The following is a 16004-nucleotide window of genomic DNA, read 5'->3' on the forward strand; positions in this document are numbered from 1 at the left end:
GGAATAGAGCCCATTCTATTCATGAGGGCTATGTTCTGAGTACTTCATGATTTTCCATGGTGGTGTCCAATACAGTGTATCTTTTCTCTCAAAATGCTTCCATTCCCTGGATAAGAGCAATTGCTTCCTTAGAAGAATTTAATTTCTCCTCATTTCCATCATCAGTAGTATCTGGCTTTTTTATCAAGATTGTTTCTCCTAGATGATACTGAGAAAGTGTTTTATCACACGAAGGCAGCTGTGCTGGTGGCTACCATGGAGAACCACACATCTCTGAGACACAAACAACAGGAAGTCAGCTGGTCTCCTCTTGTTTGGTGCCTTGTTTCTGCTTATTATTCTCACTCCATCAGTTCATTCTGTGCCTCAGCAGAATTAAAATCACTGCATGTCACAGACCTGCATGACTGCTCATGGACTGCTGACATCATGAATACCAAATCTAGTTGTTATGGATCTAATTATGCTTTATCATATTTATTTGGTCATTTATTTTTCATTGGACTCTTCCTTCTAGGCTATATTTATGGAGCCCATTGAAGTCTGGGACTTGTCTTACAATTTTTTATTCCTCTGCCTAATTACAGTCTCTGGCATAAAATAGGTATTTGCTGAGTGAACGAATAAAAGCATAAGAAGAAAAACATAGAAACCGCCAAACCTCTATGTGTTACTAGAATGCTTGCACTGTGATGACCCTGTGTTTATATTCATCGCGTTTTGGCTGTTAAAACATAACTTTCACCCATTTGACAACTCATTTGTTTACGTTGCTTCCAACGTTTTAAATATCTAACCTAATGGCTCATCTAGTGTCATTCTGTCGCTCAGACTTCAAGACTAGAAAAAAAGAAAAAGGATGTGGCACAGTAGTATCATAGAATGTCTCAAGAATGCCTAGTGCAGGGATCAATGCCTACTAGAAGAGCTACCGGGACATTATCATTTTACCACCATCACCCATGGGGCTTCCTGAATGCATATTGTGGGCAGGGCCTTCCAGAGCTTTACTGTGGCAAAGTTAATCCCTTTTTGCTTTTCAAACTGATAAAATACTTCAAGGCCATTCATACCAAGACGTATTTTTATTATCACAGTTGGCCCTTCATATCAATGGATTCCACATCCACAGATTCAACAAACTAGAGATTAAATTGTTCGGGAAAAAATAAAAGATAAATAACAATACAACAATAAGTAATACAAATAAAAATACAGTATAAAACTATTTACATAGCATTTACATGGGACTGGGTATTATAAGTAATCTAAAGGTGATTTAAAGTGTAGTGGAGGATGTGTGTAGGTTGTGTGTGAATACTGTACCCTTTTATATAAAAGACTTGAGCATCTTTGGATTTTGGTATGCACAGAGGGTCCTAGAATCAATCCCTGCAGCTACTGAGGCATGACTTTTTTTCTGTTTTAAACATCAGGAAAATGAGTTCCCAGTATAAAGGAACTTTATTAGCAAAGAAGTTCATTAGCAAAGAAGATTGGGCTCCTCCTGCATAAGCGCAGTGCAGTTCCAGCAGCTAAACGTGAATCTTTAACTTTCTCACTGGTTGACTTTTATCTCTGAAAGAACCCCCCCCCCAGGGTGTTTGGTTACTAGAACAGTGGATCTGATAACTCTTCACTGGCCACTGTCTGGTACAGGATCAGGATTTAATGTGAACTATTTAAAGGCCTCTGATGAAGGACCATGCACCCAAACATTTAGTCATGTTCCAAACATCTGAGAGACTGAACTGTGCTTCTCCAGACCTGGCAATTCCTGTGTCCAAAACTATTTTCCTGGAGCATCCTGGGGGGTTAGTCTTTGCCAAAGAGCATTCCTATAATGTTTCTGACCATCGCTACTCTCTACGTGCAGATGATGGGATGGCAGCTGCCTGTTTAGCTGCACTCAGGGGCCAGAGTGCAGGGATGTCAAAACACACAGTTCTTGTCCAAGTGCTTACAAATGCTTCTGCAGGGCACAGCCTTCCCAGCACACTCACAGGGACACTATGGCCATCTGAAGACCCTGGATGTCCAAACCGGTTTCTGGAGACATCTGTGGTTGTGACACCTGAGTTCTATGGCTCCTTTCTCGGCCACAAATTCCAGACACAGGCCCCTTGTGGTTCTGCATGCCAGCTCTGGTCTCAGCACATGTGAGCATAAAATTCCATGATAAAATACCCACAGCTGTACTGTAGGGCTTCCCCCTTGTAGGTATAGAGGAGTAGGGAGACCCAAAGGCTTCCATCCCTGAACAGACCCTTTTACGCATGAGATGGGTTGTTAGTTTTATTTTAGTTTGTGAGTTGGGTTCCCTGCTGCAGTCTTTCACCTTTTACAAAAGCCTATTTTACTTTACTTTATTTTATTTTACTTTTTAGAGACAGGGTCTTCCTTTGTCACCCAGGCTGAAGTGCAGTAGTGTGATAATAGCTCACTGCAGCCTCAAACTCTTGGGCTCAAATCATCCTCCTGCCTCAGCCTCCCAAAAAGCCGGGACTACAGGTGCATGCCAACACTCCAGGCTAATTTTTAAATTTTTGATAGAGACAGAATCTCGCTATGGTGCCCAAGATGGTCTCAAACTCCTAGGCTCAGGCCATCGTCTCACCTTGGCCTCCCAAAGTGTTGAGATAATGGGCATGAGCCACTATGCCTGACCCAAAAACCTGTGTTAAATGTCTTCCCACCACCATCCTATAAGACATCAAAAGAAGGGTCATTTTTTATGCACCCTGTAAGAGTTTGCTAAGGCTGCCATAACAAAGTGCCACAGATTGAGTGGCACAAACAGCAGAAATTTTTTCTCACAATTCTGGAGGCCACAGTTCAAGATCAAGGTGTCAGCAGGGCTGGTTTCTTCTGGGCCTCTCTCCCAGGCCCATAGATGGTCGTCTTCTCCCTGTGTCTTCACATGGCCTTCCTTCTGCATGTGTCTGTCCTGGCTCCTGGTCTAAGAAAGACAAACATCATGTTGGATTAGGTCCCACCCATATGGGCTCATGTTCCCTTAATTGCCTCTTTACAGGTGCTATCTCCAAATTCAATCACATTTCAAGGTATTGAGGGTTAGGACTTCACCATATGAATTTTGTGGGACACAATTCAACTCAGAACTCTGCTATACAGAAAGTGTGGTGGGACCTTGGTAATTAACAGAGGCTCTCCAAAGAAAGAAAAATATAGAAGAAAATTGTAGCTTCAAGTCCGGCGTCCCCTCCTCCAAAATAGATCATCCTTACAGGACAGCCTTGGAGTTTCTGGTTTTCTCTTTGTTCACAAGAATTCTATTTATCTGCAGTCTGTCTCAGCTGAACTCACTTTCTGCCAAACCATATGTCACCCATCACTACCTCTCCTGCCCTCCGAGCTCTCCCTTTTTCCATAGAACCCACACAGCACATCTCAAAGTGTCTTCCCCAAGCACAGCTCCATCCTTTAATGCCTCCTCATGGACTAGTTAGTGCAGTTTGAATTACTCCACCATATGCCCCAGTATTCCTTCCCAGCTGTGTCCTTCACAACTTTCATCTCCAATCCCTTAGATCCAGGCAATTGGAAAACACACCACAGACTCCAAGGCTTTTCTGGGAGGAGAATCTCTTTTCATTAATCACCAAGGCCCCACCACACTGTTCCGTATGGTGGGGAGGGGTGCTATGGGCTGAACTTTGTCCTTTCAAAATTTATATGTTAAAATCCCAACCCACAAAGCTTCCCTCTCCGTACCGTTATTCCGACTCTTCCCTTGGCACCATTTGTCTGCCGCAGCTCACACACAGCATTTGCGCCTCCTTTGAATTTCACCTCCCAATTGAGTTTCTTCTCCTGCAAAAACTAAGAGCGTGCATTTGCCCCTGGGGCTCACGTGTGCGTTTGCTCACCATTTCTCTCTCTGTCCCTCCCTTCCTCCTGACATCATTTACTTTACTTTTCTTGAATGGCAGTTACCCTGTGTGGTCTCCCATGAAATCCCTCCATGGTCCCCAGAGCACGAGAGCAGCCCTGTTTCCTCTTCACGTTACCGTAAAATACCCATTACATTACCTGGACTTTTAGCACCCAAGCTTAATTGGAAGGAGCTGCTGCCCCCTTCTTTTGATTGATTGTTTACTTACTTTAATGTTATAATTGTGGTAAGATATACACAATATAAGGTTTATCATCTTAGCTATTTCTAAGTGTACATTTCAGTGGTATTGTGTACATTCACATTTTTGTACAACCACCACCATCATCCATCTGCAAAACACTTTTCATCTTACACAACCGACACTCTGTACTGATAGAGCAATAACTCCTCATTTGCCCTCCCTCCAGCCCTTGGCAACCACCCTTCTACTTTCTGTCTCTATAAATTTGACTACCCTAGGTACCTTACATAAGTGGAACCTGTTTGTCTTTTTGAGACTAGATTTTTTCACTTAGCATAATATCCTCAGGGTTTATCGCTGTTACAGCATGTGTCAAAATTGCCTTCCTCTTTAAGGCTGAATAGTACTCCATTGTATGAACAGATCACACTTCGCTTATCCATTCATGCATCATGGACATATGGACTGCTTCCACATTTTGTCTATTTTGAATAATGCTGCTATGAACATGGGTATATAAATGTCTCTTCAAGTCCGAGCTTTCAGTACTTTTGGAGATATACCTAGAAGTGGAATTACTGGATCTTAAGACAATTCTATTTTTAATTTTGGGGGGAACTGTAGTATTGATTTTTATAGCAGCTCCACCATTTTCCTTTCCTACCAACAGTGCACAAGGGTTCCAGTTTCTCCATATCCTCACCAACACTTGTTATTTTCTGTTTTATTTTTAAATAGCAGTCACCCTAACAGGTGTGAGGTAGTATTTCGTTGAGATTTTGATTTGCATTCCCCAAACAATGAGTTACAGCAAGCATCTTTTCAGGTGCTTATTGGCCATTATATACCTTTGTGGAAATGCCTATTCAAGTCCCTTGACCACTTTTTAATTGGGTTGTTTGTGGTTTTGTTGTTGCTGTTGTTGTTGAGCTGTAAGAGCTCTTTATACATTCTTGCTTTAACCTCTGATCAGTTATATATTTCAGATATTTTTGCCCATTTCACAGGTTGTTTTTCAGTCTGTCATCCCCCTTAATGCATAAGAATTGCTCATTTCCGTGTCATCCAACTTAGCCAGTTCTTGTTGACTGTGGAGTTGCTGCCCCTTGAACGTGAGCCCAGCACCACACCCAAGCTGTTCACTGCTACCACTCTTTTCTAAGTCACTAACACTAGTGTCTACCAGAAGAAATATTTTTCTCTATCTTTTCATATTTTGGCCCATAGAAGAGTGGATTTTGCTCTCTCCCCCATCTAGGGGAGTTGTGATGAGAATGTATGCAGCTTTTCTCTCTCTTTCTTCCTCCAAGATCCTTCCTCGGGTGGGAGAAGGGACCATGCTACTCATCAAAACTTGGCATTCATTGGGTCTACAGGTAAACAGGGGCATGGAGTCAAAGCCAGTGCTCATGAGCCACCCACCTTTTCTGGTTTCTACAGTGACTTCCTGAAGCAGGCCAGTTATTGCAGTCCTGTGAGAGAGTCAGTAAACTGAGTCAGGAATCCTCTTGAGTTCCCATATCTCTCCCTCTCTTATTGGCATCTGAGAATGCAGGTCTCCAGATTTCAATTCTGGGGAAATCATCAGGAAAAGGGGGACCCCATCTTGTCCCAGCTCTGAGAACTCTTCTCGAATCCAGATGTTACGCATACTTTGCCCAATTATTCATTGAAAAAGGAACATGAAAGTGAAAGTGTTTGTATAGGGAAGGAAGATCACTTAAATGATTGAGGTAGCTCTTGCATAAAGTGGGGAAACATAGTTGGGGCTATGGAGAGGGACATTGTTTGATTGCACAGAGAAAAAAAATCTGGTTTTCTGGAGATTCCAAGGTTTCACATTTCCAGATAATTTCCTCAATTTCTGAGAATCAGAGAGGTAAGGTCCCATGCATTATCTATCACTGAGGAAGTAGAGTTTTGTTTATATTTTTTCATAGTACAGGATCTCTGGGACACATAAGCTATTTCCCCTCTAAATACTTAACTCAGAGATATTCTAAATTTAATTTCCTGGTACATTGCCTTCCTGACCCACCTGCCCAATGAAAAAACATTTTCTGTTAAACATTGTAGAAAAAACTGATATATTTGAAAATCAACTTTTATCAAATATATCCATTCTCTATAACGAAGTCTACCTTAATTCATTTAGCAAGTTTTATTTTCTTTGCAAATAATTTCTTTTTAAAATAATGCTGTTTTATTTTGTTGTCATTATTCTGTTGGGTTAAATTCTCAGTTTACAAAAAAGAATGACTGACTCGAAACTTGTCTATTGAAGAATAAAACTGTAATGAAAATAGTAATACAAACATTACAGCTCAAAATAACATCTTAAATGTACATAAGAGTGATGACTCCAGTGTAGTTCAAATATACACAGTAGATCTGCATATTCTAGAGCAAGAACAGGCAAATATATTTCCTACAAATAACCTCCACTGCAGAGTTACATTTTTAAATTGGATTTTAAGAAATCTGCCTCTACTCCACAATGATTTATCTGTTTAGAAACACTGTTCAACAGAGATGCAAAGCTTTTGCATCATTTTCCAATAGTGGCCTTTTTTAATATGCCCGTTGAGGCCTTTAAAACCCTAAAACAAATACAAAATACTGCTCTTCCAATTTTAAACTGAACATTTCTATCTAAAGGGTCACACAACCAACACTTAAAGCCTTCTCCGGATCAGGTTTAGGTCAAAATATCCCCCCCAAAGTTTGTAAAACCAGTTTTATTAGTTTTTGAACATTTCTGCTCAGAAAGGAAAGAGAATACACTTGTAGAAATCATTTGTACTGTTTGCTATGTTTTTCTAGCTCATCAAGAGATTGTATCTCTCTGCTGCCCATAGAGTGAGGCATGACCCTATAACCTGCTTCAGGAAATTAGAGTGGAAACACAGCTCAAGAGTTGGTATGCAATGTATCATGCTGTCTCTCCCCCTGCCGCCATGACAACTTGGCACTGTGGTTCCAGTAATGGAAGTTCCACCAGTCTGGGTCCCAGGGTGAGGAAGGCATGCAGCAGAGCCTTTAGCTGACCTATGCGGGACATAAACCTGTCTGAGTAAGATTTGGAGGTCATTTGTTACTGCAGCATAACGTAGTCCATTCTGAGTGATACATAGTGACTGACAGAACTCTTTAACCATTAGACATAAGTTTGATGAGGCAGAGTACTAATAGCATATAAAGTGGGCACGCACAGCATACAGTGAGCAACATCACGTGGGGGTGGTAGCAGGGCTTCTGTTTGCTTTTGGATTAAACCACTGATAGAGCAAATTTTGAACTCACTCTTGGACTAAGAGTAATATATATTCAAGGAAAAAGTGGCTGATGATGCTTTCCTGTTGGAAACTCATGCTACAAAAGAAGAGGTGTTTAGTTAACAATTTTCTGATGTGAGTCATGGTAAGGACTGGAAAATATGTGTTGGACTCAGGATACATGGAAACTAGCTACATCGGCATTGAGGGAAGGAGATGCTGTGACAATAAAAGTTGTTTCTCAGTGTCATCTTCTCACTACTTGGTATTTAATATTATACATATTGTGATGCAATAATGAACGAAGTACCTTCAGATTGGAAATTAAACCAAGCAATGCCTATTTGGTGTATATATCTTCTAAGTGCATGGTGTGAAGGTATTGGCAGAGTATAAGATTTATTTTCCACACAAACTGCTAGGATAAAGGGTACCCAAATGAGGATATGAATTTAGAAATGAGTGGTTGTGAGGTTTGTTGTTTGTTTGTTTTACTGTAGAGATGGGGGGTCTCACTTTGTTGCCTAGGCTGGTCTCAAACTCCTGGGCTAAAGAGATCCGCTTACCTCAGCCTCTCAAATTGCTGGTATTACTCATGTGAGCTGCCATGCCTAGCCATGTGAGAGAGAGAGAGAGAGAGAGAGAGTGTGTGTGTGTGTGTGTTTTAAGACATTATTACTACATGACACTGATAATAGCAGTTAAGGCCCTTTAAATAATATCAAGTGATTTGTCCACATGGCATGTGGAATATCTTAGCGATATATTTGGCAAATCATGAGGGTTGTTACAGATGGACACTGGATGCAAATGACTTAATGACTAAGAATGGACTCGTTTCAGATATTTGATAATTTTCCTCAATTACTAGAGGAAGAGAGCTGTGGCACATTGTTGGGTACACAATACTTCAAAACTGTAACTGGGGGCCAGGCTCGGTGGCTCACGCCTGTAATCCCAGCACTTTGGGAGGCCAAGGTGGGTAGATCACGAGGTCAAGATATCGAGACCATCCTGGTCAACAAGGTGAAACCCCGTCTCTACTAAAAATACAAAAAATTAGCTGGGCATGGTGGCACGTGCCTGCAATCCCAGCTACTCAGGAGGCTGAAGCAGGAGAATTGCCTGAACCCAGGAGGTGGAGGTTGCGGTGAGCCGAGATTACACCATTGCACTCCAGCCTCGGTAACAAGAGCGAAACTCCGTCTCAAAAAAAAAAACAAAAAACAAAACTGTAACTGAAGGATGCCATGGAATTTGAAAAGTTCCAAAGCCCATTCAACCGAAAAGTGTGTGTTAGGAACCATTCACAGCTACCTTCGCTTTTGAGTTTAACTCACTCTTACTACACTTCTAAAGGTTTAAATGGGTGCAGGGAGTACAGAACAGTTTCCCACCATAAGCTATTTAGTTCTTCATCAGGTGGTTTCTGAAAGAGCCACCTAAAATTGCCTTCTAGTCAGGATGGCCTATAATCGTGAGCTAGGATTCTATGTTCTGTTATATTTAGATTTTTTTTTTTTTTTTGAGACGGAGTTTCGCTCTTGTTACCCAGGCTGGAGTGCAATGGCGCAATCTGGGCTCACCACAACCTCTGCCTCCTGGGTTCAGGCAGCCTGAATCCCTGCCTCAGCCTCCTGAGTAGCTGGGATGACAGGCGCACACCACCATGCCCAGCTAATTTTTTGCAATTTTAGTAGAGACGGGGTTTCACCATGTTGACCAGAATGGTCTCCATCTCTTGACCTCGTGATCCACCTGCCTCGGCCTCCCAAAGTGCTGGGATTATAGGCGTGAGCCACCGTGCCCAGCCTAGATTATTATTAAATTAATTTTTTTAGTACTTTCATGACTCTAAGTCTGTGGTCATCTAGAATTCATATTACCATACCACATGAAATTATACTCTAATTTTTTTTTCCAAACAGTCAATTATTAGGTCATCCATACTTTCCCTCATTGTTATGAACTGTGGATTTTATTAGATCCACACTCACATGTAGGCCTATTTTTGGATTTTCTAATTCACTGATCTGTCTGTCAATCCCAGTCATAATTACCAGAGTTTAAAAATACTGCTTCTGGAATAATAATCAAGTGAAAATGGATGAAAAATTTTTTAAAGATAACGAGAGAAGTCTTACCTTCAAAATAACTTTAAAGTTATTGTGAAGTATTTCATCTATCACTAGAAGATAATCTATGCTATGTGATACATGCTTTACTTCTTGCCGTCTTCACACCATAGTGAACAGTGTCCTCTATGTCAAAACAACTCTCATTGACTTCATTTTCTCTCTAGTTGTTGCTTTTCTGTCCTTCCTTTCACTGCCGATCCATTCCTGCTGCCATGGAAGGTGCTCCTCTTTCCCTTAAATTCCTGTGTTATCTGGGTACACTGCACTCCCCAAAGAGAACTATTAAAAGTTATCAGTGACCTCCTTCGTGTCCTTCAAGTCTATTTCTGATCTTCAGCCTCCCGCGTTTCCCCTATATAATGTTGCTCCATCAGCACACGGCCCAGGCCCACCTTGGTACCCTCTCTCCACTCCCTACCCTGGACCTGCTCTGACTTTCCTGGTGGGAACTTCTCTGCCTTCTTGCTTTTCCTGAATGCATGCTGCCTGGACACACTTCACCTCCAAGTGTGGCTGGGGGCCTTGCACACATTCCTTCACCTCACTCCCTGCCTGCTGTGGTTTGGATATGGTTTGTTTGGTCTGGCCAAGTCTCCTGTTGAAATTTGATCCCCATTGTTGGAGGTGGGCTTGGTGAAAGGTGTTTGGGTCATAGGGATGGATCCCTCATGAATGGCTTGGTGCCATTCTTTCAGGAGTGGGTGACTTCTCACTCTTAGTTACTAAGAGAATCGCTTGTTGAAAAGAGCCTGGCACCTCCTCTTCTCTCTCTAGCTCCCATTCTTATCATGGGACACACATCTCCTTCTTCTTCTGCCATGAGTTGAAGCGTCCTGAAACCCTCACTAGAAGCAGATGCTGTGACCATGCTTCTTCTACAACCTTTAGAACTGTGAGCTAAATAAACCTCTTTTCTTTATCAATTACCCAGTCTCAGACATCACAAACAGACCAAGACACCTCCAAACCCTAAAAGCATGGTTAGGTCACGTGGCTTGTGTTCATCAAGGACCAGATGAATGTTTTCACAGCTTGGTCTACTGTCAGCTCTCACCTTCCCGGTCTAAAAGGAACTACTGCCTGCCTGCAGACTCCCAGAGCAGTTCCTCTCCTTGACACACTGATGGCACCATTGTCCCCAGCACCTCCGAGACATCTTCTGGATGTGCGTGAAAGGAGCCCCTAATTTGTAAACACTTACCATGTGATTTCTCTTTCTTCCACTCTACCACCTCCACTAGCTTATTCTTCCTACTTCCTAAGTAGCTTCCATGGAGACTTTTATTAAAAGCTTTTCTGGCTTTCTGATCCCAACTGGATTAATCAAAATTTCTTACCCTGGCACCCAAGAACCCCAGGGTTGGTGCACAGATGTGGTTTGCAGCGTCTGTACTCACTGCCACCCTGATTGATATTGAAGTCAACAGGATTTGGATTTCAAGCTGGACTTGGTCTCTTAATGGCTATGTGGGCTTGGGCAGGTTACTCAGCCTCACTCTTGTCAAAGACCTTGGGTGGGATTAGTGGGATTTCCCACATGTAGCCTGCATGTGTCAAATGATAAAGACCCTCCAGTGATCAAGGACCTTGCTTGTTGAACACAGATGCAGAACGTGTCTGCATTGTACAACAGTAGTGGTAACACCTGTGGACTTCAGAAGGTGAACAAAAGGGCCCCCCTCCCTTCCTTCTTCCATGTTCTCAGAGGTCCACACAGGGACCCTCCTTTGTTTCTTCTCTGCTCTTGGGAGTCTACAGAGTGATTCTTCCTTTCTTTTTGGTCACCCCTTTTGACCCATTGGAGCTGTTTATTTCTTGGCATTCCCAAAATGACCATTACACATAATAGGTGTCCTGTAAGACTTTGTGAATGATTGTTGCATGAGACCACCCATTTGTTATATAGGGAAAAGATCACTGAGAACCAACAGATCTTGGTTTATGTTCAGATTTGCCCTATTCTGGCTGCATCACATTCAACAACTACATAACCTTGCTAAGCTTTAGTCCCCTAAATTTTTATGTGGCACTCTGGTCAGTGTTTAATAGCCACATGTGGCTAGTGGCTATCATTCAGGCAGATAAGATATAGAATATTCCCATCATTACAGAAAGCCCTATCAGACAGTGCTGATAGATAAAACACTACAAAAAGGGTGGTGTGTCTGCCAATAATGTCATTAAATACTATTTATGGGAAATGCCTAGAACAGAAGCTACACAGACAACAGAAACACTGCATTAGGCAGAGGAGACAGCCTCTGTCTCTGGATTATTCCAGTGTGTCCGTGGAACTCGATTAGCAGGGATTCAGGCAAACAACTTAAAAACCCCATTGCAATCATCTGGGCTCATTGAATGATAGGAAAGAAGAGGGAAAAGCTACCTTGGAAAGGTAGCCCCACCTAACACAGGAGCCTCTAATGTTGAGTCAGATATCAAACAATTCTAGAAGATATTTTGAGGCTTCAAATGGGAAGAGACAGCTTTCAGATTTCTGAGCTTCTTAATCGATTTAAGAAATCTAGCCTCCAGTTGAAAAGGCAAAGGGATCTGCGTGGTACTTAACTCAGGGAGAAGAAGGTTGGAAGGGATTGTATAAGAGATTATAGTTTATCCCAACGAGGAGATATTATCAGATGACTGCCCAACCTCCAATTTCTGAGGTTCCTCTTCAATAAATTTCTATAATGTGTTACTTTTAACAAATGCCTTGGCCAGATTTGGCATTACCAGCCGTACCCTTAGTTCCTCAAGGGCGACACCTATGTCCATCATTTCATTCTTCACATCACAACCACAGTGCTCCTGTGGGACTTGAGATTCATGTCACTCCTTGCCTTAAAACCCTCCAAAGCATTCCAGATCCCACTTGCACACCCAGGATTGGCTACATAATTGGAGGCATCCCGGCAAAAATGGATATGCGGGGCTCTTTGTTCAAAAATTATTAAGAATTTCAAGATGGGCTGAGCACGGTGACTCACACCTATAATCCCAGCACTTTGGGAGGCCAAGGCGGGCAGATCACCTGGGGTTAGGAGTTCGAGACCAGCGCAGCCAACGTGGCAAACCCCATCTCTACTAAAAATACCTAAATTAATCAGTGTGGTGGCACATACCCGTAATTCCAGCTACTCAGGAGGCTGAGGCAGGAGAATCACTGGAACCCAGGAGTCAGAGGTTGTAGCGAGCCAAGATCATGCCACTGCACTCAAGCCCACGCGACAGAGCGAGTCTCCACCTCAAAAAAGAAAAAAAAAAAACAGAATTTCAAGATGGTGAGAATAAAGCACACACCCTTCTGAGTCGCACAGCCATGAAGCTGGCCCCACCCATATCTAACTCCTTTAGAGAGCTACTCGAATTTTCAGGGTCTTTTAAAATGCGTTTATCTCTATCTAGAAGACTCATGGGGGCTCTCACACTGCCATCATGTTGTATATTGATTTCTCACCTTTCAGATAATTGCTTAAATGTCACAACTTTGAAAAGCATCCCAAGACCCAAACACTCTGTTACAAATTCTCAGAATTAACTGAGTTGTTCGTACTGGTTCCCAGCCTAATCCACTGACTGTAAGCTCCACAAGGACAGACACCATTTTTGTCTCATTAATCGTATTATTTCCATGGTCTCATAAAGCACTAGCACATAGAAGATGTTCAGTAAAAACTGTTTACTGAGTCAAAGAACAAATGGATGAATTGCAATTTTCTATAGACCATCTCTTCAAAGAATTGATGGCGGCGACAGGAGGAGGATGACTCTGGAGGTAAGCATACCACAGATCCCAGTCCAAATCCGGTTTCCAGTGTAGTGTCACTCAAGACACCTGATTCAACCAGTCCGAGAGCAGAGAGACAGTAAATCCAAAAGGTTTGAATTTATTTATGTATTATGAGATCATCAAATTGTTCCCACTGGGTCTCAGTGTACTCTTCTCACTTGCCACTGAATCTGACCTGCTTATATATTTTTCAGGAATTTTATTGATTACAAAGACTTCATTATTCCTCAAAGTCTTACGGGTTTCTAACCTCTGTTTTGAAAGTCATAGCAATGGCTTCCAAAAGGCCAAGCGTGTCTCATCTAACCGGCACCAGTATTTAACTGAGGAGAGGGAGGCTTTGGAGGTGGGGGCACAGGTGTGTGGAGGTCAAAATATATTTCTAAGTTGTCATATAATTTTATGTAATATTAAAATATAAAATATAAGTCATTTGCTATATGACAGGTAATATGGACAGAGAAAAAAGAAAAAAGTATCTATATATATTAATATTATATATTTGCTTCACTGTCCTGGCCATAAAAAAAAGCTCAAATTCTTAAAACCAAGAATTGCTCTAGCCAGAAATATCCATATATATGGATATACACATATAAATATAGATATAGATATGTTTTAAATGTTAAAAATAAGCAGCTGCCTTGATTATATCAGTCACATAACTGACTCGGCAGAGCTTCTCATTTTCATCACAGGATGGATTTTGTTAACTAGTATAATTCTCTAGTTGTTTTGATCTCTTTACTGAGCCAGAGTATTTCAGTTACACCAATCTGGTTGTTTTTTTTGAGACAGAATTTTGTTTTTGTTGCCCAGGCTGGAGTGCAATGGCATGATCTTGGCTCACTGCAACCTCCACCTCCTGGGTTTAAGTGATTTTCCTGCCTCAGCCTCCCCAGTAGCTGGGATTACAGGCATTAGCCACCACGCCTGGCTAATTCTGTATTTTTAGTAGAGATGGGGTTTCTCCATGTTGATCAGGCTGATCTCGAACTCCCAACCTCAGGTGATCTGCCCACCTCGGCCTCCCAATGTGCTGAGATTACAGGCATGAGCCACCATGCCTGGCTACCAGTCTGGTTATTAAATTTTAACTTGACGTCTCTTCATCTCAAGATTACACTCTAGCCATGCAGTCTTCTGAAAAATCATGCACACATAAAGAATCACAAGATTATGTGTCATCAAGTCCTTCTATATTATCCATTTGGAATTTGTAGTAAGTCTGTCGATTTACATGTGCAGCCCACGTCTTTAGTTCACTGTCCCTCTTCCTCTGTTTGCCCAATTAACAGTTCAAATTTCGTGTTAGAGAATTTCAAGTTTCCTTTATTTTGTATAAATAGAATTAAGCTACACTATACTATTGCTTTTGTAGACATGGATGAACATGTATTGCACTATGGGTTAGGTCATATTTCTTGATTTCTAACAACATATACTTTTAAAGTGAATTTTATGGGTCTAGTTCTCCCAGAATGACTCAATCTCCCATTTTCTACTGGACTGTAAACTAGTACCATAAATTAAAACCACATCATGTTACCTATCCCGACTGGTACATTCTTGCATTTCTGGGCCTCAGTTCATCTCAAGCCCAATGTGGCTACCAACACTGCAATTTAAAGTATGATTAAGACAAACCCAAGCTCTAGGACTAAACTGGGGCTCCCCATCTCTACTGTTATCTTTTAAGTTGTTTTGTAAAATAAGCATCTGAAGACATCGTAGTATTATTTCAGTCTTCAAGCCAGAGCTTTCTGATTCTTACCAGGGTTTAAATAACCCCAACAGCAGAGTACAGAAGTTCCGGCCACACAGGGCACATTCCAGAGCAGAATAGAGGCTCCCTCTTTAGTCTGGGCATATGTGCTTCAGGTCTGCTTATTCAAGGCCTTCTCTCTGCTCCCCTAAAACTCCCTATTGTTTCCCCAACCCAGCAGTTGAATTTCAGCTGCCACTGAGCCTCACTGTTATTTTTATTATAGTAAAGGAAGGCTAAATAACCTTCACGTATATCTCCTGGCTGGCCCCATAGCATTTGAGCTTGCCATCCCCACTATATAGCCTCTGAGAGTTTTTTTGTTTTATTTTGTTTTTGAGACAGAGTGAGACTCTGTCGCCAGGCGCCAGGCTGGAGTGCAGTGGCATAATCTCGGCTCACTGCAACCTCCACCTCCTGGGTTCAAGCAATGCTCCTGCCTCAGCCTCCCTAGTAGCTGGGACTACAGGCACGCGCCACCCCACCCAACGAATTTTTGTATTTTTAGTAGAGATGGGATTTCACCACGTTGGCCAGGATGGTCTCGATCTCTTGACCTAGTGTTCCGCCCACTTCGGCCTCCCAAAGTGCTGGGATTACAGGCTTGAGCCACCGCACTCAGCTGCCTCTGAGAGTTTTAACACTAAATCGCTTTTGGTTGTTTTGGCTCTCATAAGTGTTAGAAATACCTGCAAATCTGGGCTGGCTATTATGTGCCTAGAGATCCTTGCTTTCTCCTGTTTCCTAAATAAGTGAAAACTATTTTATTTTAGCATGCTATTTCTAGGGATGGGATGTGCTCAATTGCCTAGCCAGTACTACCTGCACTCTGGGGATCTAAACCGTCTGAATTTTACAATGGAAAACAACCATTTATGATGTAGTGCCTGCATTCAGCTGTTTCTTCTGGTTGGTGCAACAGTCAGAATAGGCTAA

At 42.0% G+C, this 16004-nt stretch overlaps 2 long non-coding RNA genes across 2 annotated transcripts in view; one reads left to right on the forward strand and one right to left on the reverse strand.

Moving 5' to 3' along the window:
• Window positions 1-16004, forward strand: part of LOC144582872 (uncharacterized) — a 42093-nt gene that overhangs the window by 13178 nt on the left and 12911 nt on the right. The gene's annotated exons all lie outside the window — the stretch shown is intronic.
• On the reverse strand, window positions 706-13803 carry LOC118153730 (uncharacterized). Its single transcript, XR_004743240.3, has 3 exons — window positions 12636-13803; window positions 3736-3843; window positions 706-2959 (listed from the first exon to the last, which is right to left on the reverse strand). It is a non-coding gene; the product is annotated as an uncharacterized LOC118153730 (long non-coding RNA).

This window comes from Callithrix jacchus, chromosome 5 (genome assembly GCF_049354715.1).
Source record: "Callithrix jacchus isolate 240 chromosome 5, calJac240_pri, whole genome shotgun sequence".
NCBI classification, from domain to species: Eukaryota; Metazoa; Chordata; class Mammalia; order Primates; family Cebidae; genus Callithrix; species Callithrix jacchus.